This window comes from Aythya marila (genome assembly GCF_965140915.1).
Source record: "Aythya marila genome assembly, chromosome: 1".
Taxonomy (NCBI): Eukaryota; Metazoa; Chordata; class Aves; order Anseriformes; family Anatidae; genus Aythya; species Aythya marila.
The window spans coordinates 94,055,720-94,083,358 of NC_139042.1; the positions used below are offsets into that span (position 1 = coordinate 94,055,720).

A 27,639-nucleotide genomic window follows, 5' to 3' on the forward strand; every position below is an offset into this window, starting at 1 on the left:
AGAGCCATGATAATTCCTCTTTTTCTGTTCTGACACAAACAAACAAACAAAAAGACCCAGAAATTTGAAACTTTTATGAAATTCCAAGCACTACACAGTATTTTCCCATTGCTAAAAGAAATGGAGGCATGCTGATGAATGAGATGTAAGTGGGTCCCTGGTCCAGTGTTTAGCTACTGTGAAACTTTTTCCTTCCCCAAGGGGTGGGGCTCACCCTAGTAAGTTGTGCACCACTGAAGTGGTCCAGTCCCAAGCAAGAAGGCACGTGCTAACATTAAGGGACTGTGAGTTATCATAGGCTGTTGTGAGAGAAATGCATTTGCATAGGTCCACTGCTTTGAAAGAAATAGAGGAAAAGAGCTGGCTATGTTTCTTCCATTTTCCAAATGTGAAAATTTGGTCTTCTTGATTGTTTGTTTCAGACCTGCATTTTGAAAACTGTGTTTGAGGAGATGGAGAATGACATGAACACTTTTTCCTTTCCACGGGTGACTTCTTAACAAGAAGCAGTGCTCCAAGGCCTGGTCTTCATCTGAAAAAGCTCCTGGAAGCTTCCTTCTTCCTCGTGAGGGAAAGCTGCAGAGAGAAGGCTGCAAGGCAGGTCCTGTCCCCACATAGGGGACAGTTTTGGGGCCAGCTGCCATGGCAGAGAAAGCAGCTGAGTGGGAAGCTGCTGGGCCATATGAGCTGGGGCTGGTGGCAGAGGAGGACATCCAGTGTTACCTTGTGGGTTGGTGGCACAGCTGGAGAGGCTCCAGTTACCAAGTGGCTGCCCCTTCCTCTGCTCCTTTCCTAGGCTGTAATCTTGTAGCAAAGAGGTTTAAACTGAAGACTTTTGGATGCACGGTTGGGGTGTAAAGAATCAGCAGAAGATGGGTTTATTGGGCAGTGGTTTAAACGTTGGTCCCTGACCACAACAAGGCAGAGCAGCTGTGTAACAGGTGCTCCACCACAGAACCATAATCATGGAACAATCTGGGTTGGAAAAGACCTTCAAGATCACCAAGTCCAACCATCATCCTGACCCACTGAGTCCCGCCACTAAACCACATTCCCGTCTCATATCTTTTTGGGTGGCTGCCTGCTTGCATCAGCACGAGAGTGACAGCACGGGACTCTGCATTTGAAGGTGATGGATGAAAGCCACTGCCCCTCTCCATTGTGTCACCCACATTGATGGAATAGATGGGTGATGTGCTTTCACAGGCCTGTTTGTGGTCACTGTGTATTGCTAAGGGTGTCTGTGGATGCAGCAGAGCTGCATGGTGGCAGCAGACCTGGCAGCTCACCGACAGCTCTGCCTCCTGTCCCACTGTGCCTTCCCTGTCCCCAGGGGAGGGAGAACTCTGTCCTTGTTTCCCCAGGGCATATGGGAACCCCCTCTGCTCCCAGACAGGGGGCTGAGCACAGCATTACCCCACCACACCACAAACCCGGTAGCACTGGCACAACATGGAGACAAAAACACTGCCAGCCATGGTTTGTTTTGGGGACCAATTTGTTTCAGGGCTGTCTTACTGCAAGATTTACATTCTCTGAAGAATTAAGTACATTAGTGTGGGTAATCTCACTCCATTACCTTCTATAAAACAGAATCTGTGATTTCCTCCCTGGTGAGCATTTACCATAGCGAAATAGGCTACTATTTTCATATTTAACTCATTGGTAAGTCATAAAAACAGCTCAAGTTGTCTGCCCCAAAGAGCAGGACCTGCTGGATGGGACAGTGGCTCCGGGCTTTTACGAGGCTTGGCAGTGTCAGCGTGGCATGGGGCACTTGGCATCACCTCTTGCAACCCTCACATCCCCATCGCATCCCCCTACTCTGCTTTGAAATCGACAAAATTCAGAAATTTACAAGGCTTTTTAAAATCTGAGATGAAGCAATTAAATCTCCAGACTGGAGGATGTGAACCTTTAAAGGCCCTTTGCAGAATATCAAAAGAAAGAGAGGATTATATTTAGCAGGTGTGACAGCCCACGCAGGACATTTCATTGAGAAAGGGCCTGACATGAACCAGGAACCAATACTTAAATTAATACAAAACATCTTGGGGGGAAAGGTGTTTTTTTTTTTTCTTTTTTTTTTTTTCTTTTCTTTTTTTAAGCATTAGGAAATCATAATGCTTTCTGGCTTCTTCAAAAGCAAAAGATCCAAATATGCAGGAGTCATCTGGCATGTAAAATAAAAACGAGGGGGGGAGGTGTAAAGAGAGGGGGGTACCTACAAATGCTTGGGACAAGCTTGAGAGGCAAGTGTTGGGGGCAGGGGGGGCATGGCTTCATGGCTGGCTGAGAAGCCTGGCTCTGTTTTTTTTCCTCTCTGGCCCCACTGGAGGCTTTGCATTGCTCCAGGGCAGGACGCTCAGGGCAGGGATGTGTGAGACCTCCCCAGGGCCACAGCAGCCAGGTCCTTACTGCTCCTGCAGCAGTATCCTCTGTCCTGCCACCTCTCCGTGTTTTTTCCCTGACTGGCTGAAGGCACAGCCCTTCATTACAGGGATGCTTTATTCTGATCGCTCTGTTTCTATTTATATAATAACCTAGCAAGCCTCTAAGTGGAAAACTCGACTTGGTAGTTTTGTGGGGAGGTGTCTGTGAGCTTCTTGCTTCATTCACCAGCTCATGTTCCTAATTTTAACCAAACTGCTCCGTTTTGATTTTCCTAAGCTGTGGACTTAATGCCTGAGAGCTCGGGATGTTTTCACGCCCACTCTCTCAGGCCACAGGAGCGAGGCCATTTGTCTGTAGCGGGGGCAGGTGAGGAGGAAAGTGAGATGCTCCCCATCCCTGCACCCTGACCTGCAGGGAAGGGACCACACGGGCTCACCGGGAGATTGCCATAGGTGGGTGCTGCTCCAGCAGGTCCCACTTTTGGGGCATTTTGGCTCTTTGCTTTTCTTACCTTAGCTGGACATGGACTGGATTGTTGCTCAGGACCTTTGGGTCATATCCTTAGACCCAAAGGCAGTATGGTCCAAAGCCACCGTGCTCCCAGGGCAGTTTTCGGAGGGAGGGGAGCATGTGGTCTGCTGGAATAGGCGCACTATCTGGTACCCTTTGGCATCGAGAGAGTTAAAGGTCCTCGGCACCCACCAGCCCTGGTCTAGGCAGTGTCTAAAATCAGTCCTAGACCCGCTTTATTTTTTCCTTAAAAACAGGAAATGGAGCCCTGAAGGCTTTTCGACTGGAGAGAGAGTGAGGAGGGGGTATGCTCACTCTGCCCATATCCAGCCCTGAGCCTGACCCAGACTTGGGGGTCTCTGTGTGTGTTTTTTTATTTCTTCTCCTTTTTTTTTTCTATTATTTTGGCAGACTTTTTGGAATGTCTGGGAGCTAAGGGCTTTGCTTCATGGAGCAGAATTCTGAAGCAAGAAAAAGAGAAAGTTATAGACTAAACCACAGAAATGTAAACATGTCTGCAGCTAAAATAACTCCACTTTCATTGAAAACACTCCTCGCTCACAATCAGACTTCTGTGTGCTATGCTCAATAAAACTGCATGCTAATAGCAACCAATTAATACATTATGTAGTTCTGCTTTAAAAACTGAGACGCTTTTAATTTTTTTTTATTTATTTTTATATCTTTTTTTTTTTTTCCTTTTTTTTTTTTTTTTTTTTTTAATTAAGGGAGTACTCGGGTTCTCTGCATTGTACGCCGGCTCTCGGCGCTGACCGCTGGCTGAGAAGCGCCGGGGTGACCGGGCGGAGGGTGATGCCCGGAGGCTCGGCGGGGGTCGAGGCGTGCCCGGGGGAGGCCGGGGCAGCGCGGCGGCGGCGGCAGGAGCGGCGCCCCGGTAAGGAGCCCCGGGGCGGCGGGAGGGCAGGACGGGTCGGGACTGGACGGGACGGGATGGATGGGGAGAGTTGGGAAAGGATGGGATGGGATGGGACGGGACGGGATGGAGCGCACCGCCGCGGTCCTGCCTCCTGCCGCCGGGCTTCCCGTTGGCGTGTGCGGTGCGTGTGTTGCGTGAGTGTGCGCTGTGTGTGCTGTGCGTGTGCCAGGTGAGCGCCCTGCCAGGGCCCAAGGCTGCTCCCCGCTCCGGATGCGGCCCCTTTCCATCCATCCCCTCTCCAGAGCCCGGCTTGCGGCGCTACCCGCACCACTCTCTTGTCCTTCAATTTCCCCGCTCCCTCTTTATTTCTCTGCACCCCGGAGCCATCTGGGCAGAGACCAGGCGTGGGCTTCACGTCGGGTCCCCCCACGACCCGCACTCTTGTTCTACCCTTTCCAAACGACCCCGGGAGGAGCAAGCTGCCGCGCCGAGCCCCTCTCGCCCCGTTCCCTCCCCTCGCCGGTCCCGCTCACCTCCAGCTCCGCCCGGCCCCTGCCGCCCCCCCCCGTGCGGAGCGGGGGGCGCCTGGGGGAGGGCTCGGGGGGCTGCGGAGGGAGGGAGAGGGGGTCCCCGCCGCCTCCTCCCGCAGCCCGGGGGGTGCGGGTGCCCGGCGGGCAGCTCGGGGCCGCCCCGACGGCGGCGGGGGAACCGGGGAGCGGCGGGGAGCAGCGGCTGCCCCGCTCGGCGATTGGAGAAACCAAGAGGCGCACCGAGACCTGGGCCAGCGCTATGGGCTGAGCCCGGCCCGACTCCAGTGACTCACTGCTCTCCGCAGCTCCGCCAGCCCCAAGATCGCTCACTCCCTCCTCGCTCACGCTGCCGCCGGCCGCTGCCTTCATCCCCCCTCCCCTCCTCCTCCTCTTCACCCCCCGGCCGCCCCGTCCGGGCCCCGTCCCCTCCCGCCCCATCCCCGCCCGTCCCCTGACCCCTGCCCGGCCCGGTAAGTCCTTGTCCCCGGCCGCTCGGACGTGCCCCGACGGTGGGGGGCCGCAACGGGGCGGGAATGGGGTCGGGGGATGAGGGGGGAGAGGGGCAGATGGGCACGGGGGGCAGCGAGGGGTGGAGGGGGGCGAGGGGCTGCGGCACCCCGAGGCCGGGGGTCGGGGCGGTAGCGGGAGCCGAGCATCCTCCCGCGGGCGCCGGTTGCGCAAACTTGCCCTTCCCTTCCCCGCCGGCTTTATTTTAGAGCGGTGACACTTTCGTTTTAAGGCGTTTGCCTGCTGTCTCGTCGGGCGTCAGGCTCTGAAATACCCCTCCACACTTTTTTTTTTTTTTTCTTCTCCCTTTTTTTTTTTTTTTTTCCTGGTTTGTTATAGCGGTGTCGGTGCCTTTCTAATTTTTTTCGGCAATTCGTCATTCAATTAACTAATACCTAGACTGTCTTTTCTAAAAGCTGGCTGGTTCTTGGATATAGGAGAACCTTCGGTTACCTGAGTTGGTCCGATGAAGGGTGGAGGTGATTGTGGTACTTTTTAGAGCAAGCGCTTCCATACAATAAGCAGAGCTCTATTTTGGTGACCAGATGACTTTCCTGTAGACTTTGGAGTGTGCATAATCTTATTTGCAAAAGCTGAAGTTGCAAGTTCTGGCTAACATAAACTTCCATTCATTGCTGCCTTTACAGAGAACCCGCAGTATAAATAAACACTTTATTTTATTTTTTATTTTTAATTATTTGTATTCAAAGTGTCATTCTCCGAATTAACACTCTCCGCTTCAGCTCTAAAGTAATACATTGGAAATCACATTCTACCCATGTAATTTTGAGTCTATTAGGAAAACCAGGATAGGTCTCTGAACTGCACATGGAGAAATGTCACATTCCTTTAGTTTAACCCTTTAACCACTTCCCTGGTTTCATTGAAACAAGTGAGGAAGACAAAGACAGCTTCTCAATAAGGCATGAAAGGTAACCTTTCATCAGGATATATGCATCAGGTGTGTGATTTCAAACACACCTGAGTGATATGGAAAGCATGCAAGAAAAGGGTCCTCAGACATTGTTTGACAACTTCCTAATTAAATGGAAATAAACAAAGGCTAAACAAACTAAGCCATACTCATGTGGGACAACTGTATTTTGATATTGATTATCTTACCTATTTTTAAAGGACGTTAAAAAAAGTGTGTATTGAAAGAGTAATGTTAGCTCTTACTTTCTTTCGTACATATATGTAGGCAAACAATGGATAGCATGCTGTGCAGTTCCTTGAAAAAAATTGCAAGAAAAAAAAATCACTACCTCCAAAAACATTTCAGGATTTAGAGCTTTGAATAGCATCTGTCCCCACCTCCCACAATTGAGTCCCCAAAGTTAAACAAATCCTATAGCATGGATAGAGTTACATGTTGCAGGAATTTTATAAATGATCTGTCAGTATGAGTCCTAGATGTGATTAGTCAGACTTTTTGCTCCTGAGGTGTTACTCTGTTTTGCTTATAATTTATGTAGATTTGATTCCTAAAGATATATACTAATAGACATCTATTAGGATTATTTTTCTTCCAATGGTTGATAAACAGCACAAACCATGGGGCTTCTCTCTTTTTTTTTTTTTTTTTTTAAACTAAGTTTGAGCTCTTTGTCAGACGCCAATGCAATTGGGGCATATGAGTCCATTGAGCAGTTGTAGTGATATGAGCTATGAGCTTAAAACACAGATTGTTACAAATTCACAAGTACAGTCTCTGATTGCAAGTACGATAATTTGTATGTTAACAGGCTAGCCCTTTTCTGTTTGAAATTGCAGTTTGAATGCTAGCACAGTTGCTAGTGTTCGTTTTATGATTACACCCCCCAAAAAACAGTACTTTCGCCTTTGCAATGCGGATGTGTCTGTCCTACCTGCTCTTCTGGGGGAAGTTTATTTTCTGTGCATGCATGGAGTTGTGCAAACAAACACAAAATTCCCTGATGGTTGTTTGTAGTCCAGTTGGTTTGAACAACATCACATGAGCAAAATACCTAGCTACTGATGAGGCAAATCCTCTCCCCTTGCACCCTCTACAGAGCACCAGTGCTTTTCTAGCCAAGTTTGAGGCTAATTGCATTGGTTTTCCTTCTGCAGAGCAGTACATTTTGACTGCTTAATTGAAATCCGCATATGCAACAGTTTCTCCTCTTCATTATATGTCCTCCACAGAGGTTCAAAAACACATGAAAAGCTTTTGCAGTGCTATTGGCATCTGGTAGCTCTGAAGTTATGTTACATTTCCTTCCTTTCCTTGCCTCTGCATTACTAAACACTTGAGTTATTAGCAGGTAACAGCAAAATCATTTAAAATGCTTGAGCAGAAGTGAACCACTTCCCTTGAAATACCTATTGGCTTTCTCCCTTTTACCTTTCTCCCTTTCTTCTTTTCTTTTCCCTTTCTCCCTTTCTCTCCTTCTTTCCTCTCCTTTCTTTTTTTTCATTATCATGAACCTTGTCATTTTCTTTTAAGTGAATATGTTACTTCTGGGGGAAAAGACAGCTGTAAGGTCAACAGTATTTCTGTTAATCATGCAAGCAGTTTTGTAAAAGTCTCTGGCCTGAACTCTAGGTGGTAGTTGCTGACATGGGGGCATGGTCAGAGAAGGCCCTTTGGGCCTGATCTATACCAGCTATGGGCTCTGGTGCAGGCTTGGGCTTGAACATCCAGTGCTGCATACTGTGTTGTCCTGTTGCACAGCGAAGGTAGGCCAGGGATTAGTTTATGCACTTTTCCCACACAGTTTATTTTAAATGCTTTTGTTAAAAAGAGAAAAAAAAAAAGTTTTTGTTCATAAGATATTTTCAGTCTGTATTGCAATGATGTTTGCCTTGGGTTGCAAGAATTACCTTGTGTGCAATAATACCACACTGGTTTTCATTGTGCCCACAACAGGCCACTTTCATAGCCACTAGAGTATTTTTGATTTCCCAGTGTGGCTCTGGTCATGCACTTTTAGTCAAGCAAGTTTCCCTGTAAAGTTGAGCATCACTTTATCCTTCACCCGAGCTGAAGACTTGAGCCACAAGAATGTGTGTTACTTTGGCATTTCGAATGTAATGAAGTAAACAGAGAAGATCTAATATATTTCCTTCACAGTGTTGTTAACTAGTGTAGGTAGAAAACTGGCAGTCTTAAATTACTTAGCTAAATTTAAATGTCAGTAAAAAGTAGGCAAAAGAAAAAAAAATTAAAGGGTATATCTAAATATGGAGTTGCGGACATATCTGTTATATTTAAACTCCATTTTAACCTCTTCTATTTATATGTAGTGGTATGTGTATAATCTGGAGGGCTTGATTGAATATGAGAAAGAGCAATTTCACAATGAAATGCAAAGAGTTTGTTATGCTGTAGACATAATGCGTGTACTTGTTAATCGGTGTATGTACAAAAACCAAAATGTATGCAGTGAGACGTTTTTATGTTGTTTAAGAGCTAAAATGATATTTGATCTAGAGAAAACATGCCATTTGCACAGTCTGCTTCCCGCACTTCTGTTGTAAGCGTATCTCCTATTAACCTCGGTGGCACTTTTTCTTTGACTGCATATGAGACTGTGGTGTAGCGTTCATTTTCATGAGCTTACCTTTTCTGTGGCACATTCTGAAACACCGCTTTTTAATTTGGAAAGCTCTCATAGAAAGTGGATTGTTCTTGCATGCTGCTTGCATCAGATGAAATCCCTCCTTGGCACAACTTCATTCCAATGAGAAAAACTTATTCCAGGAACAAAATAGATAGTTATTTTTTGTTTGATAAAGCATCATATAAATATTAATTTGTCTGCCCAAAGAGAAAACAATAAACATATGTTTTCATTTTAGCTGGAGATACAACACACTTTGATAGACAGGGGTTCGAGAGGAAGGGCCTCAGCTTGCAGCCACACAAGCTGTTCAGCTGAACTCCGTGTGACCACTTGTGTCTGGGAGCTTGCTTTCGTGAACAACGGGTTGGAAAGCCAGGGCTTGCTGTTGAATTGAGATCTTTTGTTTTGATTTGTTCTAATGCTCATGCTAAGTGATACGATATCCAGGTGCTTATTAAAATGTCTTGACAGTAGCATTGTTTTGAGCCTTCTTACTATCTGCTAGGCAATGCTGTGCTGCTGCTGATCCTTCCAGCAGAGAGAAGCCCGCAGACAGCCTGTTTGCTCAGATGCTGTGTAATATTGGTAGAGCATTGAAAAGCAGCTGCCCCTTTCAAAACGTTGCTCATGCAAATGAATCTTGACTTCTGTTGCGTTTCAGGTCTTCTGAATTTGTCAGGTAGTCTGTGGCTTTGAACTACACATACCTAATTAGCTGCTGACTTAAAAAAAGGGTTGGCTTGTAGGAAACGATCAGCACCAGTAGACTTGCAGTACTGCATCGGGCAAGTTAAGCAAATACGAGCTCAAATGTGGTTTCAATCAGCATAGTTTAGACACCCAAGTTTTCGAGTTTCTGCAGGAGGTCTGTAATGAAACAGACTTGTTTTTTTTTCACCTCACAAAGAAACAGGAACAGGACTATTGGACTTTGCCCTGGCTGAAGAGCCAGACACTACCTGAGAGCAACTCTCGGAGCCAGACTGGATAGGGCAACACAAAGGTCTTGGGGTGCATCACTACCAAATCAGGGAATGCTGTCGGTGGTTAACACACACACCTTCATCTCCAGTGAGGAGGTCAGGGCTGTCCCTGCAGCACATGGGCTGCTAGCTGGGATGCAGCTGGGTGGTAGCAGCAGCCCTGAATTAAGGCTGTGCAGGTGCAAGAGGGTCAGGAGAAGATCCTCTTCTCAGTTAACCTCCCCTCATCCCAAATACACTGCCTGCTGAGCAAGCTTCTTGTATTTCCACTGGCTGCTACAAGTAGCCTGCAAGGGTCTATTTTTTGCTATCACTGGGCTGCTAGTAAATATGCATCAGAATGTTTCTTTTTAATTTTTCTACTGCTGAGAGTGGTGGGCTAGGACTAGCAAGCAGCTTGCAATATTCAGCAAAATATTTTTCAAAATCTAATTGATTTCTTCTAATTTGTAAGTCATGTAGCTTTACTAGTTTGAGCTTCTCATAATGCATTCTGACTTTGCATTGAGTTTATTACTTAGTTTTCAGCTTACTAAGCACGGATGTATGCAGTATATTTGATCTGATTTGTTGGAAGCACACTTTTCCAAGAAGTCACATACATTTTTTGACATTTAATAGTTGTACTGTATGCAGTTAGCATGTGATTTCTGTTAGTATATTTGAGTGCATGTGTAAAAATAATACAGATTTACTGAGCTGCACAAAGTATCCTTGCAAATTGCTGTTATGTAATGACAGCATAAAAACCAAACAAACATGGCAATTGAAGTAAATGTACTTTAGACAAATCACATTTTTATCATTGATTATATTTTTATTTTCTGTGTAATTAAAACAATTAAAAGATCTTTAAAAAGAAAAAAGCTTAGTAGCTATACAGAAGGGAAGTCTGAAGCAAAATTCAGTTTTCTAAGAAGTCTTTGTCAGTTCTGAATGAACTCTGTAATAAATTTTAAACCTGGTGTTTTAAAGTTCTGTTTATAAAATGGACTGTTCTCTATAGAGTTCACAAATTATACAGAAAAGATTTATAGTATAACTACAAAAGTAACATTAATACATTGCATAACAACTTGTGCTGAGACTAAACTGCAAATGTTGCTTGAAAAAGAAGCTGATTTGCAGGACCCTTGTGAAGCAGGACCCTTCTGACTGTAGTTGACTCTTCAAAGGTTTACAGAGTTTTAGACACAGGTCTGTGCCTGTGGCATTAAAAGCAGGTTTGAAGAAGAAGAAAAAAAAAAAAAGAATTTGAAATCAAATGAAGACTGGTAGGCATTTTGTGCCTTTTCCCTAGTTTCTTTATATTTGCTTAGAATGTGAAACTGGGAACTCGGATCAGTACTTTTCATTGCTTTGCTGTGTTTATAAGTTCTCTGGTATTTTTATGAATTTATAGCAAACAGTCTGTAACATGCTCTGTATCTCTAGCGATCAGGACAAGCCAAATCATCTGTCACCAATATGTATGTCAACATCCTGAAACCACAAAGAGCACCTCTTAGTAGGCACAACCAAGGTTTCATGTCAGCAAAGCAATTCATCATGCTCTTGAAATGAAGAGTGCAGAGAAATCTGAAATTTGGGTTCTTCCACCTTCTATGCAGAGAAGTCAGATGTGCTGTAGTGAACCAGAAGAAACTTCTTTGCAAGTACAGGATTCACCTCACCTAGCTGTAGCCATCTAAAAACCTAGCAACTAGTGAACAGTAATTGTGTCAGCTCCCTTCCTGGCCAGTCTTGCCAACCTGAGACAATCATGACCATCTGGGAAAGTCCCTGGGAAGGCAGCCTCTGTCCATCAATGGAGATGGGACTGCTGGTCACAGGACTAGGTGTCTTGGCCATCAGCTGTCTGCAGTTAACTGCTATGAGTTCTGCATCTGGGGACCGAGCCAGGCCCCAGCAGCTGATCTTAGGGAGACAGAATGAAAAGCATAAATAAAAGTACAGCAGAGAGACCAAATGAATGTTTTACAGTCTGACTGGGAATTAATCTTATTGCTATTTATTATTTTCATTTTAAAGTTGACCCAGTACATAATAGTTTCATTTTTACTGTCACACACTTTTTACTGTCCAGTTTTATCACCAATGATAGAAGCATTAGAAATAGCACTGGAAAGACCTTTTGTGCTTTCTGCATGGCTATCTCTTTTAACTCCAATAGAAAAAATATAAAAAATGAAAACATTAACTGTATTTTTTTATAATTACAGTAAGTTAGGAACGAATAAACCCTGTTGTCTTTCTATTAAGTGTCCATTATGCTCATGAAGACAAGGGAAGGAAAGGTGATAGAGCCATACAGGTGATACACCGGGGGTACAAAGCTGAAATCTCCCAGAGTCCACCTTTGGCCTTGGCTGCAGGAGCGCAGAGCAGAGATGCTGCAGGGTCAGATTTGTTGCCGGGTGTGGGGACAGAGGGAAGGGGAGTTCTCCTCTCCCCTCTCCTTTGGTTATCAACACCCCCTATGATGGGCCGTGTGTGGCATGGGACAGGGAAAATGATGGACTGTGGTTCTGTCCCTGCAGCTGCCCTCAGACGCACATCCCGCCCTAGCTCCTGCACCTCATGCGCAGTTCACAAGTCCCTGTGGGTTTTGGTCCAGTGTAGGATTTATATAACTCCTCACTTGCTGTGTTGGTTCTGCAGGGCTAAAGAGGAGTGAGAAGTAGTAAAAATCTATTTTGGTCACCAAAGTAAGCAGACATGAGTCAGAATGCTCACTGGGAACAGATCTGCTGGATGAAAAGGTGCCATTTTTACATAGTCACTTCTCTGACCATGCCCTTTAAACTCTTACAAAAATAGAGTACTTTCTCTGGCACTTCTCTTGGAAAGCAGAAATGTGTGTTTGCTGCACTTCAGTCCTCGCTTCAAAACCGGACAAATTGTGTGCAAGTTTTGTAATGCATATGTAACATATGTTTAACACCAGGGAAAATAGAAAGAAAGCATTTGGATTTCATGGGGAGGGGATTTGGGTTTGGATAGTTTAAACATTTGTAGTGGAAAAGTGTGATTCCCAGTTCCTGTCTGAACGGTTGGATGAATTCTGGCGAGCTTTCTGCCCTGATTTCTGGCATCCTCGCTCCTCTGCAGAAGTACACTTCTGATCAGTAAACTTGTGCAGAGCACAGTGAGAATCCTTTTGACCATCGACTCTGGGTTCCTCTTGGACCATGCAAAGCGAGTGGTCTGAGCTAAAAATGAGCCTGAAACCACATTGACGTAAGCCGTCAGTGTTTATGGACCTGCAAGGAAACAAATCATCACTGGCAACCAGGATCCTGAAGAGGTACTGTTGATGTGCATGTGGGATGATGATAATATCCTCGTGCCAGCAGGCTCACGGTGAAGTTAATTGAGCTTGGCTCTTCTGTGTCAGCTGTGGACCTGCCCAGGCAGGCTGTAGTGGACATTGACTCCTCTGTATTTATTGTTCCTCCGTATTTATTGTTCCTCCATTCAGTGGGTAGTCAGGGGAAGGATTAGTGAGGCAAAGGACTTCACAAAAAGTCACTCACAGCTAAGTAGGTAATGCTGAATTTTTAAACTCCTGTCTCATAGCCCGGCTGGTCCAACAAAACTGAGCATGAGTAGTGTATTCACTGCATCTGCAAGTTTGTCAGTCCTGTTGTTCTCCTTTGGACCAGTTACTCTCTTGAAGGGGGGAAAAAAACAAAACAAAACAAAACAAAACATGTTTAACATATTTACCATTTTCAGTTGATTTTACACGGAAAAAACAAACACACAAACAAAAAACACACCAACCCACACATGCCTCCTCCTCCTCCATTCCAGAATAACCCATGAAAGAGTTTGAAAATTCTGAATTGTTGTTCAGTGGATGAAATCTCAACCTTGCCTTTAGCACAGGAAACAGGCACTGCTTTTCCTATTGGTAGAATTTCCCTTGAATGAACTCAGAGCATTTTCACTTTCTCTGCGTGGATTCATCTTTCCTGTATGAGGAGACTTGGGTCATACACCTGCTTACCTCCTGCTCAGTCTCTGGCCTCCTTCCAGTCTCTTGGCAGCAAGGATTCAGGGAAGATTTGCTGTCAAGGTCTCCTAATTTAATTCCTCACAGGACCCGGTAGCTTCCTATCACAGGGGAATCCTATTTTTTTTTTTTGTTCTAAATTTGAAAGGTGTTTTGGATATGATGACATTTACAGCCAAAGCGCATCACCTTTCATGCACCTTTTCTTAGTGAGACAGATCATGTCAGCAGGCAAGAAGAGGGAGGAAAACCACCACAGGCTTGGGACATGCAAGACTGTCGCTAGTCTGATACGGTAGACATGAAGACGTCTCTTCTCAGCCCTGCTCACATTGTCTGGTATGGAGCTGAAGTTACCATGGGGAAACTTTAAACCATAATTTTTGACTGGAGCTGGTACTGGTTAGAATTTTTCCATGATCAGGCAGCCAGCACGCTGGCTCTCAGAATCACGGTAACAGTTTTAAAAGATGAACTCACACAGGGAAGAAGCAGCACCTCAGTGCCCAGGATCCCTCTGTTTTGAACACAAGGTTACTGCAGTGTGGTTCAGCTGGTGATGCGCTAGGGTTAGCTATGCCACACCTGAGAGTTTTTTTGCTGCTTCAAACCTAAAGTTATTAAAATTCACCCCCATCTTTTTGTGTGTATGTGCCTGGCTGTAATTTGCCTGGAGGAATGAAGAACTTGGCTTTTAGGTAAACATAATGTTACCGTTGTACTGTTATAATTACAAGCATTTTAAATTAGGTATTGACAGCCGTTGAGAGCCGGTTCTCAACTATGCCTGCTGGCAGGCAATGCAATGTCTACCAGCTCCTAAGGGGAGCCTTACTGCAGGCTGTGAGAGTAACTCATTAACCAGTTAGTCTATGGCGGTGTTACTCAACATATGGTCTGCGGGCTGCTGGTGGTCTGGAAGACATTAGAAAGTGGTCTGAGAAATGATTGCATGAGAAAGGCAGAAATAGCCCCACATAGACAGATTCTCTCACCACTGGCAGGTATGTGCCTGTGCCAGCAAGCTGCCCTGTGTCAGTGGGTTGTGCTGAGATATAATTGCCTTAGCCCCCCGGTGTGAGCCTAGACGTGTGGACCTTCAGTAATGGCACAAGAGGGGAGGGACCCTTTGCTTGATCAAATCAGTGTGGAGCAAGTCTTCCTCCATTAAAATGGATGAATGCTTTGCCTCTTCTTTCTGGTGTTTCTGAAGCACGGGATGGGCTAAGGGATGCTGCCTCTACAACAATGTTGCTAGTGGTAATGAATGCTACAGGGAAATGGACGGCGGCAAGCCCATTTCCTTCACAGTGGGAGGAAAGTAGTAATTCAGGAGACCATTAAACTTTAGAAATACCTCTATGAGGTCCCTACAAAGATACACTCCATTTAGATTAAAGTCCCATAGGGCCAATTACCTTGGAAGAACATAAGAACTTAAACAAAAGCTGAGTTAGGTATGCTGCCCACCAATGAGTTTGAACAAAAATGGGTGCAGGGAGAAAACACTTGTGTGTATTATGAAAGTGAGAACATTTAGAGTAGCTCTGTGCAATAGCCAACTTTTACTGTTCCCCCTGGATCAGTGTGTGCAGGAAATATCTGTGGCATGCTTGCTTTTCCTGGAGATGACAGCAACCCTTTGGCAACCACTTTATAATACATGCTCCATACTTTTCAAAATGTTGGGCTGTTGTTTTACGAATGTGCTTTGATTTTCTGGTGCCAGAGTCTTTATGGTTTGTTTTCTACTCCTCCTAATTTGCCCATTTCCATTTCAACCTTGGACACTTCTCCTTGAGTGCCATTCGTTAGGTGCAACGGTGTCTCCATCTTTCTCAGCAATAGCATTGGGATGGGGCTTGAGGAAAAAGGGCAATGAACAAAAGTCCCTTATGGTCCCAGCATAAACAAACAAACAAACAAACAAAAAACACTCTATGGCCTGTTCTGGTCTATGTCTGGGTGACTGTGGGCTGCTGGAGGTGGAGAGATGACTTAACACCATGTTGTGGCCTGAGGGTTAGGACAAACAAATTTGAATCCCTTTGTTTCAGTTAGTGTTTTCTAAGAGCAGGTTGAGTAATTTGCACAAGACAGCAAAGCAGAGCTCATTACTAGCACTGGGGCTATAGTCTGTCCTTGCTTCAACTGATAGACCACAGTTTTAATTATTTAGCTATTTACAATCAGACCTGGGTGCTGGAGTGCACTGAACTTTTGGGCAAAGGAGTTGGAAAACGAGCCAGCCCTAAGACACTGTAGCAACAAGTTCCTGAAGGTGTTTGCTGATGTAAATTACTGCATGGTTTCGAAAGTGCCTCTTCCATTTAACATCATGAAAGAACTTTCTTAAGGGAAGGCACAATAAACAGCCTGAGGTCTAATAACTGAACATGCAAACCTAAACAGTTTGAAAATACTGCTTGCTTAAATAAGAATCATTAACATTGTAACTGATAATGAGAAAAATGCTCATGCCATTAGTGGTTTACCACTTTGGTTCCAAAAGGATAAAAACAATTTCATAAAAGAGACCACAGGCTGTCCATTTTCAGCCTCAGTGCAGGGCAAATGCTTTGGAGAACATGAAACCCATCATTTAAAATAATAATTTAGTATTTGTGTTTGGTAAGCATGGTCAAAATGCCCTTTGAACACACCAGAGTGCAGTGATGCAGGGCTGGGTGGATGCAGGTTGCAGGGACAGCATTTTGGCTCACCCTGGTGTGATGCTGGGAGCCCTGGCCCTGTGTTTCCTTGCCTGGGTGCTGCAGTGGGTGCTCCCAGCTCATTCTCCCACCAGGGACAGTGCAGGTCTTCCAGCACACCTCTGGGACCCTCACCTGGGCGAGCACATCCATCTGTTTCTCCTTCCCCTGCTGATGGTGCAGGGCTGGGCAAGTTCATGAGGACAGCCTGTGATCCTTTCTGCATTGTCCCCAGTATTGCCTTCTGCAAGAGAAGCAGTTTTATTTTCTGAAAGATTGAATCTCGGGCAGACTTCAGTGATCCAGTGAGGGAAACAAAAGTTTTTGGCTCTCCTAAAGCCTCAGTGAATATGTCCACCTGGTCCATCTGCTTGCTCCTTTGAGAGTGGCCTCTTCCCCTTCCCCTGTGACCCTTCTTCCTCCCTGGGCAAACCAGGCTGGGTCCTAACTCTTCCTGCTCAGATTTGTGGAAGGATTTGCACTGGTTTCAGCCAGGATTGAATTAAACCCTGGAGAAGACCTGGTGTCTCCTATCCTGAAAGCTGAGTTTAAACTCAACGCGCTGTGTTATAGCCTTGTCTTCAGCAAGGGAAGCTGGAGGTGGAAGTGTCGTCTCAGGCTGTCTCTGACTGTGACTACAATTACACGAGTTTTTAGTGATGCTTCATGCAGCCATACATGTATTATATTGACCATGATATTTGCTCTTATGTAAAAAAGGAAATTTCTCCCTGCTCCCCTCATTAAAATGACTGTTGTGCCTCATTGAAAACAAGAACCAATTAAAGAAGGAACACAGTTGGGCAAATGACAAGAGAAACAGAACTGTGCCAAGGTGAATTTTTATGGAAATACTGTCTGAATAGTATTTCCATGAAAAGGCAACTTACAGATGTAGACTGCACTTGCATGAAGGAGAGTGTAATGCACCACACCCTGAATCTGACAAGATCTATAAACTTCTCATGTATTTTTAGTTTAGGCAACAAAGAGGCCATATTAAAACACACACACACAAAAGATTTATTCTTTACTGCAATGTGATCGTATTAGCCCCAATGGTGGAAAAAATAAGCCAAGGGGGAAAAAAAGTATATGGAAGGAATAATATTTCAAATATATAGTCAATTAACTAACCTACTGAAAAGGAATTTTTCATTATCATAAGAAATTTGACTTGAACTATCAACAGCATCCTAGTTAAGATAATGACTTGTAAGTCTGTGTAAATCTATCTGGTGGTCCTCTTCCTGAAGGAGCATGAATGGCTTAATAACTGCAGAAGGTTGTTCCTGTTGATGGCTGTGGGATTTTTCTCATTCACTTTAGTAGAAAAGGGATTAGGGAAGCAATATAAAAAGTAAGCAATGAAGGATGATTGATGTTAGTGTTCAGAAAATGGGAGAGGGGAAAATAGTAAAAAAATTCAGCCTACACTTGAAATTGCCATACTTAGATCTACTTAGACATATTTTCTGGAGGTGTCGTAGCCTTTTCAATGGGCTGGTTTCCAAATGGCCTGACCAATTTTAGTGTAGACTTGCTGGCTATCAGCAGAGCTCTTGCAAAGGTTGTTTTTTGGAATCTGTTAGTTTTCCCTTGTTTCTGTGATTTTTCATTTCATACCAATCAAGTTTGGAATGTCCTGAGAGAAATTCTTGAGACAGCCTTGGAATTTTTCAGCCTATTCCTGCATGTCACTTTCTGAAATAAATGTGAATACTTTTTTTTTTTTTTTTTTTTTTTTAAATCTACGATAGCTTATAACTTGATGTCATTGCTATTCTAAGAATAATAACCCATGGCTGTTTAACTGGCTTGATTGTTTACATTTCATTTTGACATTTCCAGAGATAAATTAGAAGTAATAGTAGTAAGTATATTCTCCTATCGTCCTTTCAAAACTTGTCACTGTCAAATAGAATTTGACTGTGTATGGGTTTTAAAGATAAAGGCAGTTGTCAAATGACATAGTGTATTCATAAGGGTCTGCAATGGAGGAGATCACATTACAGAAAAACTTTGAGTTAGGTAGCCCTTGGCTCTGGTAGTTGGGAGTAGAGGTGAATGACTGTTATTTTTAAACAATATTAGGTTTGCCAAAAAAAAAAAAAAAAAAAAAAGGAATCTCAGCAGGGCTGAAATTATGAGGAGATTTGAAGATTTGGTCGTGGCATTAGGAAGAGTTAGAATATGTGCTTAACAAGGTGCTGTAGCTCTGGTGCTCCCCAGTACAGGTTGTAACCCATGCAGGTTAGTTCCCTGCTCACAGTCAGTTTTGGAGCTGGGGATCCATGCTGATTGGCTGTCTCAAGACTAGCACATTCATATGACAAGCCCTGGCAAAGTAACAGGGGATCACCTGTCAGCAGAGCACATCCCTGCTCGCTGGGTGACAGTGGGCACTATCTCTGTGCTCCTCTCACCAAACCTCCCAAGCTGGCATGAAGCCCATATAAAAAATGTAATAAGCCATGGAAAATGCATCAGTAGCACGTGCTGACATCAGTGGAACCCACATGGGGATGGAGAAGGGATCCTGTTACCCCCTGCTCAGCTGCACAACCCTTTAATCCAGCTGGGAACTAAATGTTAACCCTTTCAAAGCTCTCCCAGTGAGGAGGGAGAGGGCAAGAAAATGTTTCTTATTTCATTAAGGTTTAACCTCAGGTCTATATAAGCACAGATGTGCCAACAAAAGTGCAAATGGCTCAGCAAATATTGAAGATGGAAATGGCTGTCCTGGGGTGAGTGAATGCAAAGCTGAGTTCAATCTGCTGCAGTCAATAAACTGTGCTGTGCTGTGCTCTCATCCTCTACAATGTCAGAAGAGCATTGGAGTGAATTACACCCTTCTGTTTACATGGGGACTGATTATTGTCCCTTGTGCAGTTGGAGTGTTTCACTAAAGAGCAATTCATGGCACATTCTCCTGAAAAAGAAGAAAAATCAGTTTATGCCAATGTAGGACTTCCTGCTATCTCTAGTTACCACACCCCCACTCCACACCCCCACCTGAGCATGTTCAGGCATCTCCTGCATAGCCCTAGAAAAGAGATATTACATCTCTGGGTTATTACCCCAGTGCTTTTATTTTTCAGCCCACTACAGGAAGGGTTCATAGAGTATATCCAGAAAGATGTTTTTGTTCCCCACCTTGGGTTTCAGTCCCAAGACTGCCAATTAAATTATCCCATAAATCCTCCATTATAGGTAGTAAAACCTAATTTTAGATTTCCTGCCCACTCTAGTGTCCTGCCTGATTGCTACCAGTTGGAGAGAGGCTCAACCTGTTAAGCAGACAATTGTAGTGAACTAGTGAACTGACTTTTTTCTGTGCCACATGTGGAGAACTTTTTAATATGTGGCATTTGGTCATAATTCTCTCTGGCTATTTTCTACCTCTTAGTTGCTCAAACTTTTTTTTTTTTTTTTTTTTTTTTTAAGGCTGGAAAGTAGACATCTGTAATTTATTCTTTTGTCAAAAGGTTTTGTGAGAGAAAAGGTTGTTACCATGTAGATTGGGAAGAATGTTAACCTACCTGCCACCACTGAAACAATAATAGTTTAAAATTAGTTCTTGTATAATTCCCATTTAAAAGAAAATTCTTGCATTAATAGATCTAACACATTTCTGTGTAAGTTGAAAATACGTCAGGCTATCTGAATATAAATGCATTATTTCCCTTTTTGTTCAAATGCAAACATACTGTTTGGCTGCAGAGCTAATTTTCTTGAGGGAAGCTTCTGCCAACCACATTCTCACTGTGAATTTTATTTCATGTGCAGCCTCACTAAAGATTCCGATTTTATTATGCCTTTAAACACCCCTAGATTGATATTTTTCTTCATAAGCTGTGCCGAGGACAAACAATAAATAAGGCTGCCACAAAAAGTGGTTTTGTCATGTGAACAAGGGGTAAGCACCTGTGCATTGCACTGATCTTTTGGGAAAAAGGGTACTTGCATTCAATGTGGGGCACTTCCCACACTGAGATTTAGGTAAAAATCAAGAATCTGTCTGTGAGGAATACTTAAACCTAAGGTTCTCCAGGAACTTAACATCTTTCTTTGGCTGCCTGCTAGATTTTGTTGTTAACCTGTTAAAATCTGTGACTCACCAAAATCAGGTATTTTAATATTGTAGTGATACCTGAGTACATCTTGCACCTCAATAAAAGGTGCACTTCTCACTGTCTTTTTGGATGTGACTGTATGTCCTGCCTGAATAAATCGGTGATGTTTTAACAACTCTTTCAAATCAGGAATGTCCGTGGCAGTCAACAAGGGGCTTTTTCACCTCCAGAATACAGTGCCAGGAAGTTGCAGGGTTTAATTCAGATACAGGGTGCCTATAATCTTATGGGCATTTACAAAAGGAAAAAATGCTGCTGAGAGAAGTCATGCCGAGGAAGGAAACTGCTTCTGAGATTAACGTTACACACATGCTGTCCAGGACTTTCCTCTGGAATCCAGATTTGGTGATCTATCGACCTACTGGTGATTTGTCAACTCTATCTACTGAGGTAGGTAGAGTTCAGGTGAGCCTGCGGGCGAAAACCCCAGCACGTGCAGGTAGCACTCATGTGGTTGCACAATGTTGTGGCTTAGAAAGCGTATGTCCTAGCTGGCAGGAGGACTGTGGGTGCAGAAAGGGGTTGTTCTACATAGACGGACAAACTGAACGGGGTTGTTCTACATAGACGGACAAACTGGTTTTGTTTGTTTGTTTGTTTGTTTGTTTGTTTGTTTGTTTTTAGCCATCCAGCTCAGCCACACCAGCAGCTACCTCTGAATGTAAGGCCAAGCAGCCCCCTTTGGCAGTGCTGCCCAGGGTGGGCTCTCTGGTGTCCAATGAAGGGTGCTCTTTTTTAGCTTTCTCTCACCTTTTAAGAAAGATAGTATTTTCAAGTCTATCAACCCTGTGCAGAATTTGGAAAAAAATGGGAAAGTCTGTGATTCTGTGATTATTCCTAAGCAGATGGAAGAAAAGGTCAGGAGACACTCAGATATGCACACTTCTTTGCTTAAAGAAGTGGGCTAAAAATGGATCCGCAGCATTTTCCTTGCTAAACGAATCTTCTCCACCTAGCTGTGTTTATTGTACTGTGACTGTATGTGGGGAGATTATCATTTGTTAAGTGATGCCTGAAGCACTGTATAAAAAGTAAAACATACATAAAGACTAACAAAGAAAAGAAGAAAGGAATTTAGGCCTCCCAGTCACAGCGCTGTTCCTTTAATGATAGCTGAAATATAATGTGCATTTTCCATGACATGTTATTTGTCCAGCTTAGGAACCTGTAAATATGAGGGTCCGTCCAGGCAAGAATCAATGGTCCCATCAGTGCTCAGGCATGGAGAACAGACAGACAGTTTGATGGAGAATGTGGAACATAGGAAACAATCACAGATTTTCTGTGATAAAGTTAAGTGCAAGGGTGAATAACTGTGCTGTTCAGAATGCATTTGTGCATTCTCTGTGAACTGTTGGATTTCTGGGCTGTGTAGTTTGCTCCAGAAATCAAACCTTGTATCAGAATTGTGCTGCTCGATCACAACTTTCCTGGACACAGTGCCTATAAAGAAAACTTTGAAATGCAATCCAAGTGACTGTAACCAGTCAGCAACATCTCTATCTCTGTAGGTAGAATGGGAAAAAATTATTTGAAGCAGAAGGTACTTGATTTATCTGTGGGGAAACCTAATCATGGACTAAAATGTCAATACTGTAAATTATTTCCTAGTTGAATGTTGGTATCAATCTAACAGCAACACCTTCACCTGTGCCAGAGTTTCCAGCTTCTTCTAGTATCTTCTGCACTTCAATACCTGTTTGTAGTTCTTTGAATTTTTAATTGAGGAGCAGCAAGAAATGAAGACAATTTGATAGCCAGTCCAGTAACAGTAGGAATTCTACACTGACTGATTCTACTAGGCACTTTCAGACTTTCTTCATTTGGAAATACTAGCTTTTTCCACTGAGCTTAGAGTTTTGCTGAACATCCAACATCATGCAGGGGAATGCTCGTAATTCTAGGTATCTGGCTGCAGAATTTGAGCTAGGCTTGTGTCAAGTCTATGCTGTCTTGAATATGCTACTGTTACTAGAGAAAAAAAAAGTCTCTCTGGTATGCTAAGAAGAAGGGACGTGCTGGGGTTTGTAATTTTAGCATTACAGATTCTTTATTATTAATAGATTAGTGGGGATTTTTCCATAGACTCCTATGAGTCACAAGAGCTCCTGTTACTAAATTTCATATACTCATTTATTTATACAACTATACATGAGGTCTTATGGTCTTTTCAGCCCAGAAAGAGACAAGCAGTATAAGTGTAAATGCAGTTTATTGAGTTCTGGAGATCATAAATATCTCCTTTAACATCTGATTTATCTTGAACTATGTGCATTGAAAGAGGTGTCTCAAAATGAGGAAAGAAGGGGCATATGCTGCTCCTTTGGACAACCTGTGTATTCATACCCAGAATGAAACTTTGGCAGAGAGTAGTTAGAATTAAACTGTCACCACCAAAGTAGTTTTACTTTATGTCCTGAAAGGTTATATGAGTTTTATAGGTTCATTTATTTTGCTGATTAACAGTCCAGTCCTGCTCCTGACTAAGTCTTCTGTTTTCTTCATCCCTGTGGCTTTCCCAAGATGAGCAGAAGAGATAAAGTCTCAGGCAGATGGAAATGTGAGAACAGGAATGTAAAATGAGGAAATTATGTATTCTTCATTTTCCCCTACCAACATATATTTGGCTGGACTTCATGACAACGTTTTGTTTTCATACCACGCAGAAACCATCCAGGCACATTGCAGTAACGCAAGACCTCAGTATACCAATGAGACTGCTATATATCAAGGTGTTAGCTAGAAGAAATGTGTAGCAAAGAAATTGGGACCAGATGATGGTCTATGGTCTGTCAATCTTTCAACTTCTTCAGGTTGTATACTATATTAGTAGAAAGCCTGCATCTTTAAGATTGTATGTGTTAATCTCAATTTTTACGTGTTGCTGCTGATTTTATTTCATGATCTGTTCCATGCCAAATGCCAGAAAAATAACATCTACGTTCAAACTAAAGTTTATGTAAAGCAAGTGGGTAAGTGTTATGTACATCATAATAATGTAGGTTAGAATAATTTTTCTTTAATGAAGTTTAAATAAGCTATTTAAAGTAACTAATGAACTTGGGTGTTCCTTGTTGTCCAATCTGAGTGTTTTAGCAGATGGGTGCTGAACAGATGTTTAAAATCTGGCCTCATTCGTGCCTTGACTGGATGAACAAAACTACTTAGCCTACTTAGAAAACACTCACCTGTGCTTCTTGCTGCCATGGGAAAGAACGTTCTGAGAAAATAAATAAATAAATAAATAAATAATAAATAAAGTATCATTGTCTCTTCTTGATATCTCACCACTACTGAAGTGTAATGACAAGGAGACATTATTTTCTTGAAAATTAAAGATGAGTAGGGAATGCCTCTATCTCATTTATTTTAGCTATAATAATAATAATAAGCAAGAATTAAGAGCATTCTGAATAGCTGATTGATAGTAACATGAGTGTTTTCAACAAAAGAAAACACTATGGTTTTATTTCCAAGATGCAAACAAAGTTGATGTATCAAGACATCAAGGCCATGTTGATAGAAAAGGGGAATATTGGGCAATATAAAGAATTATGAAAAAAACAATTGTTTTGGGTTAAAATGATGAAACAACCTGAACATATACTATCTGTTGGCAAACAAGAGGCAAGTTTGTCTTTTCTTTCAAAAGGTCTGCTCTTTCTAATAAGGCAGAAAAATGTCCTGCTATGTGCAGGTAGTGCAGAGCTGCCTTTCTACTGTGCTGAGCTATATGGTAACTTCTGTCATGCTGTCTGCCGTGCTCCCTTTCTAAGTCCCTGCCATAACGTAAAAGCTGTTTTCCAAGATAAGAGAGGATTTAAAAGGTCATACTGGTTTTAATAACGTGTGCACACACTGGACAAATGAGACAGTGTATGCTGATGTTATGCTATTCTAAAGGGTATAGTAAAGAGGAGACTGGCAGAAAGTAGGGTATTTGGTTATCTCCCTTTATTTTCTGACATGACAGCTCGCCAATGCATTATTCTCCTTTTGCTTTGCCATTTTCTCTTCTTCTTCTCTCTGGTAAAGAACACTTTTTAAGAAACAAATTGTCTCCTTACTTGTCTCTACAGTGTTTCATACATAGCTTTTGCCCCTTATTTGCATTCTGCATGATGATTATAAAAACAGTCTGTATCCTAAGGGTGTGTTAGCTCAGAAGGGAATCTGCCTATGAAATTACTCTTAGGATGATTTTCCCTGTGATTATGGAAAATAACAGCTATGAGATAAGTGCACTGTTGACCTGTTAATTTACATGAGTGCATGTGGGAAGAGCATGCTGGATTGGAGAGTGTCATACGTGTTAATTTGCAACAAGCTTGTAAATGTGAGGTGATTGTTTAAATCTGTAGTCCTATAAGTGAAGGTTTAGTTACTAAAAGAATCAAATTTTTCCATAGTTGAGATGAGAAAAGAGCACAGTTATAGGGGTAGGTAATTCTCTGTAAGGAGTTCTTTTTCTTAAACCCAAATTATTGTTTTTAATTATTTTAACAACCTCCTTTTCTTTATGGTAAAGAGTTTGGGTAAATATATTTATGGGCAATCCTTTTAGTTATGTTTACTTAGTGACTTTTCATTAGTTTCACAGACTTCCAGAACAATGAGTGGGTGTCCAAAATTCTGTTTTAGAACATTTAGGATATGTAGTTTTTCTTCTATATGCATCTTAAGCATTTCTGTGAATCCAACCATTAGAAGTGTTGTCCCTGAGCTCTTTCTGTGTTGTCCTCAAAAATTCATGAATTTGACTCCCTCACTGGTCCATGGAAACATACTTTCAAGGAACTCTGAACATCCAGACCTTAGTTCAAATCCTTGCAATCATTTAAGTAAAGTGCAGATGTGAAATGGGATCTCTCTTCCCTGTTCAGGATATCCTCCATTCTTTCCATTTAAAGATGTTTTCAGATGGGTCTCCCTCAATCCCCTATGTATGAGGGGGTCTTTCTGAGTAAAAAATTTGGTCCTGGAGTGAAAAAAACTCTAGCCCACATGGTTGAAACATGTGGAAAGTAGGACACATGCATACCGGTCTCTGCTATGGTTACTCTCTGATTATTTATGTACGACATAACATTGTCAAAAGGAGCAGTTAAAATACCCACTGTGCCTTTGCATATCCCATCAGATCTTGGAATGTGCTCCTAGGAGTCAGAGTCTGTGACTCCATCACAGGTTGGACCAAAACCTGCTCCAGCCCTGTGCCAGGTGAGAGCAGCATCTGACGAACTGCTGGAGCAGGGAGAGATTCATGAAACTGGGGAGAAGAGCCATGATACTGATGCTTTTCCTTTTGTTTTAGTTCTCACAAAACCTTTCAGAACCAAACTATTGTGCAAAATTGGTTCAAATGTTGTGATGGTTAGGGATGGATGAAAGCTGCATTTTTTCCCCCTGAAAACAAACAAAAAAAAATTCAAGAAGTCATCATCCCTAAATTTAAAAAAGAAGTGTCTTGCTTGGAGCACTTCCCACCAAGAAATAAAAATATCGGCAGTATTCCCGTCATCAATACCACATTGTTCTGTATTCTGCTCTGCAGGGTTTCAACATGCTCTATTTGATTTTGACTTCAGAGGATGGAAATAGACTTGTATTTTTAGGTAAATATCTGTTGTTGGATTGTCCTGCTTCAGAGCCAGTTCTTTGGACTCTACAGGAATTTCACTGTTTTCACTGTTCTCAGTGAAAGACTTGCTCTTTATTCCTGTGGAAGGATTTTTAAGCGAAGTCAATGAAAACTAAGCTGCGGAACAGTTTCAGCTCCCAAGAAACTTCTATGTTGAGACCAGTGCCCATTTTTAGCCCCAGAGTGAATAACAGAAGGCATCAATTAAATTCAATTGACTTATTTTAATGCAAGTTCGTATGCAGACCAGTCCTCTTCTTAATAGCTAAACAAAAGTATGACTGAGATGAAAGAGTATACTTTGTAGCTAGACATGAAGCATTTATCTCCTTACATGGCACTTCATGTTTCCTTTATATTCTGTGGCAAGAATTTCACAGTTAAAAAAAGTTTCTAGATTAGGGAGAGAAGCTGCCCAAATATAGCGATGAAGATGCTTGAGCCAAGCTGAGGATTTGGTGGCTGTTTAAAAATTCTTTTTTTCCCCCCTTTTTAGTAACTCTGATCCTAGCAGAGACATGGGGTTTTGTTGCAGATGGTTGTTATACATACTGAAAGGCCTGTATACTTACAATATGCTCCATAAGCTATTAAATGCTGTAAAAGCCTGGCAGGCTTTATAGTTTGCATCCTGCCATTAGAGTTTCCTCTGAAGTCTGTCAAAGGGACATAATTCCACTCTAATTAAAGCTATTCCCCCTTTCCAAATGTGAAACTGGCCTAATTATGACTAATTGTTTCACAAATATAAAATAGACCTAATTGTTCCTTACCCCTTGACCACTTTGCCCTGCTTACTCTGAGCTTTGCAGAACCCCTGTGGAGGGCTTTTTGTCTCCATTATACTCCATCAGGACTATGATATGTAGCCAGAGGAAAAGGGAAGGTATCTGGAGCATGTTATTACTTTTTCATTGAAGGTAAAAACAGGCTCCGTGACATCACAGTATGTGGGTCCCTTACTGCCCCACAGATCTCAGAAATGGGGAGAAGACTTTCAAATCATTGCACTTTGTACCCTTCTGAAAATACTAGCTCTTCTTCTGCCTTTCTTCAAGGAGAGCAAAAAAAAGATGTTGACACCAGTTACTTGAGGAAAAATAGATGTCATTTTGTAGGATGTTTGGTGTTGTGACATTGTCTGGAGAAAATCCTGAGTCATTCTGAAGTAATTTGGCAGTCAAAACACCAATTCTAATCACAGCTAATTCATGTGTACCACTGAGTCCTTAGGAAATTCATACAACTTCTGTATGCCATAAAGAAAAAACTTCATACCCATGACTAACACCATCTTAGTTAGCTTTGCGTGCAACATGTCTTTTTAAGGTGATAGGTTTTTTTTTTCCTCTTCTTTTGGTGTATCAATCAATTTCAGAGTGCTGTGTTTTCCAGTGTTCATTTCCATATTAGTTTGAGACAGATTTGAAGCCCACTAATATGAATAGGATCTGAGCAGGATCTGAGCCTTTGATCTTTGTAGTTCATGTTAGAGATTGAGTCCATTAGCTACACAAGGGTTTTCTTTGCTGGGTCTGAGGTGCTCAAATATGAAGCACACAAATATTATACAACCAGTCTTGGAAATATTCTAAAAGTAAATTCCAAGTTCAAAAAGTATGGCATACTACAACAGCAAGCATCAAAGAAAGTGGAAGTGACAATACAGCTTTGTTTCTTTTTCATCCTAACTAGATTTCATTAGCAGGTTGAACAACAATGAGTCAAAGCTTGGGATGGAAATA

At 42.6% G+C, this 27,639-nt stretch overlaps 1 protein-coding gene across 4 annotated transcripts in view; it reads left to right on the forward strand.

The window, feature by feature from the left end:
* The first annotated feature begins 3,773 nt into the window (after positions 1–3,773).
* ERG (ETS transcription factor ERG) overlaps positions 3,774–27,639 on the forward strand; it is a 148,162-nt gene continuing 124,296 nt past the window's right edge. For 2 of the 4 annotated variants that reach the window (XM_082779291.1, XM_082779294.1), the window contains exon 1: positions 4,432–4,781. The gene's annotated coding sequence lies outside the window, so the exon portion shown is untranslated. Of the gene's footprint in view, positions 3,800–4,428; positions 4,782–27,639 lie in introns of those variants that run through there. The other 2 variants (XM_082779292.1, XM_082779295.1) reach the window with 2 other exon arrangements.